Raw genomic sequence first — 3,617 nt, 5'->3', positions numbered from 1 at the left:
CCAACACAAGAACCTGAAGTAATTACTGTATGTAAGTAAAATCTATGTAACCTGAAGTTACACATTCAATCAGTATGTGCAAGTAAAAGTTACACATCTATTTAGCTTGTGTAAGTGAGAGTTACACATCCAATCAGTATGTGTAAGGAAAAGTTACACATCCAATTAGCTTGTGTAACTGAGTGTTACACATCCATATAATGAAAAGAAATGTCTAATGTCTTGCACATCCATATAATGCAAAGAAATGTCTAATGTCTTACACCTAACTGAGAGTTACACATCCATATCTGTATTTGAATTACCTGTTATAACATCCTCTGATGTGTTTGATCATACAATGATTAACCCATAGCATCCTCACTGCAATCATTAACTGTAAGATTTCCAGGCTTAATGTAATAAACAACAACTTGAGAATCCTAAGAACTGAAACATACTAAAAAGAAATAGATGTAGTGAAAAGTACTGAATGACACCCCAAAATTGGGTAGAGAGAACTTACAACTGTGATCGAATTAGAGAAAAAAAAGAGATTAGACTTATCTTTCAGTTCCATTTCATTACAAAATCTGCTAATATAAAATAGCAAAAGACATTCTGCACAAAAAGTGCTAATTGAGAAGTATGGACATAAATAATAATTACCTGCTTGCATAGAAACCATAGTGAAGCAACATCTTTCCTTGTGAAATTTATTTGGTATCGCTGAATCATTGCAAAAGCTACTTCATCCAAGATGAGTTTCATGCCTCGCCTTACACAAACAAGTAAAACCAACAAAATCAACATCACCAGAATTGAGAAATAGAATTAATACTGAATAGAGATCATAATTTCACAAAGAAACATCGATTTCAATGAATTTGTATAAACGAATTATTTTACAGAGAGAATAAAGTCGAAATTAGGTTTTGTACTTTGAAATGACTTAACAGAGGCTCTGCAATCCATTGAATCTATTCCCGGCACCATTCAAAAACAGCTTCCATTTCATATCTACCAAGAACATATGAAATTGAAAATTAAAAGCGAATAAAATTCAATCAAATCTACGGGTAATAAAGATGATGAGTAGTTGATATCGAATATCTAATCAATTTTTAGATCGCAACTTGAAATTGAGAGTTACAATGATTTTGACGAAGAACAGATGTGAAAATTTTGTGAAGGATTCTTCAAAATAACTACATGATACAACCAGAGAGACTAGATGAATGTAAATCTAAGATCTAAGTTAATTGAAAAACGCCTGAAGATTTATGTTTTGAAAAGTGTTTTTCTCAGATTTTTTTCTGAAATAAACAAACTAAAACCTCTCAATCGAAGCATTATCACTAGTAGAAGAGGATACTTATCTATAAGCTTGCTGATGAACTTGTGTTGAATCTGTAAATCGACTGAAACACAACTCGATGAAATCAATACCTGAGAAATCTTCGAATCAACTGAAATCGATTATTTGATTGATATGTTAAATCGATTAAACATCATCAGCAGAGATCCATAAACATCATCAGCTAAGATCGATGAAGCTAAAATCGTCTTCTTCTTCTTCTTAAAACAGATCTGAAAACCCTAAAACTATTCAGAGCAGAAACTAGAGAGAGAATGTGAAAATGAAAATGAAAATAAAACCGATGATATTCCTTCCTGTATATATTCTAAAGGGAAGTGTTGTCATTATTAAAATTCCTAATAATTAATTATGGGCCAAATCTGAAGAAATTTTGATTTTCCGGGCCTAGTAACATCATTTTCTTAAAGTATGGAGTTGACAGTGGAAGATCCATTTAGTGGGGCTTCTATATATTGAACCCATATAGTAGGGGGTTCTAGTATTTTTCACTTTTATATATTGTCAAGCCCATAATTAAATAAAATTTAAAATTTAGGCCCAAAATTATTAAAATACAATGTGAACGTGTAAACAGAAGTTACACATGCATATGGCATGTGTATCCAGAAATTACACATCCTTATGCCATGTGTAATGCAAAATTACGCATCAAAAAATAGACATCAAAAAGAAGGCATACAAAAAAATACATGTATCACTTTAATTGCATTAGCTCATCACTCTGATCATCATTTATAAGCATTAACAACAAGTTGATCATTTCTGTTGTTTCAGGAAGGGTCGCTCTAAATTCCGGATCACTAACTGAAACCTGGTCATTCAAATTGGCATTAGCTGACAAGTGACTTTACATCTGCACAGTTGGAACATAGAAATCTGTTTAACATATTATGGGACAAATCAAGATTAAGAATGTACAAGATACTCACATCATCTTTGGTTTATTATTTCCGTCCTCGATATCCTCTTCTTGTTCTAAATGATTACATTTGAAGTCCCCCCTTTCTACTCCGCCAACACAAGAACCTGAAGTAATTACTGTATGTAAGTAAAATCTATGTAACCTGAAGTTACACATTCAATCAGTATGTGCAAGTAAAAGTTACACATCTATTTAGCTTGTGTAACTGAGAGTTACACATCCAATCAGTATGTGTAAGGAAAAGTTACACATACAATTAGCTTGTGTAACTGAGTGTTACACATCCATATAATGCAAAGAAATGTCTAATGTCTTGCACATCCATATAATGCAAAGAAATGTCTAATGTCTTACACCTAACTGAGAGTTACACATCCATATATGTATTTGAATTACCTGTTATAACATCCTCTGATGTGTTTGATCATACAATGATTAACCTATAGCATCCTCACTGCAATCATTAACTGTAAGATTTCCAGGCTTAATGTAATAAACAACAACTTGAGAATCCTAAGAACTGAAACATACTAAAAAGAAATAGATGTAGTGAAAAGTACTGAATGACACCCCAAAATTGGGTAGAGAGAACTTACAACTGTGATCGAATTAGAGAAAAAAAAGAGATTAGACTTATCTTTCAGTTCCATTTCATTACAAAATCTGCTAATATAAAATAGCAAAAGACATTCTGCACAAGAAGTGCTAATTGAGAAGTATGAACATAAATAATAATTACCTGCTTGCATAGAAACCATAGTGAAGCAACATCTTTCCTTGTGAAATTTATTTGGTATCGCTGAATCATTGCAAAATCTACTTCATCCAAGATGAGTTTCATGCCTCGCCTTACACAAACAAGTAAAACCAACAAAATCAACACCACCAGAATTGAGAAATAGAATTAATACTGAATAGAGATCATAATTTCACAAAGAAACATCGATTTCAATGAATTTGTATAGACGAATTATTTTACAGAGAGAAGAAAGTCGAAATTAGGTTTTGTACTTTGAAATGACTTAACAGAGGCTCTGCAATCCATTGAATCCATTCTCGGCACCATTCAAAAACAGCTTCCATTTCATATCTACCAAGAACATATGAAATTGAAAATTAAAAGCGAATAAAATTCAATCAAATCTACGGGTAATAAAGATGATGAGTAGTTGATATCGAATTTCTAATCAATTTTTAGATCGCAACTTGAAATTGAGAGTTACAATGATTTTGACGAAGAACAGATGTGAAAATTTTGTTAAGGATTCTTCAAAATAACTACATGATACAACCAGAGAGACTAGATGAATGTAAATCTAAGATATAAGTTAATTG

This window comes from Papaver somniferum, chromosome 1, assembly GCF_003573695.1.
Source record: "Papaver somniferum cultivar HN1 chromosome 1, ASM357369v1, whole genome shotgun sequence".
Lineage (NCBI taxonomy): Eukaryota > Viridiplantae > Streptophyta > Magnoliopsida > Ranunculales > Papaveraceae > Papaver > Papaver somniferum.
The sequence above is the reverse complement of the archived record's forward strand: the minus strand, read 5'-3'. Positions refer to the sequence as shown.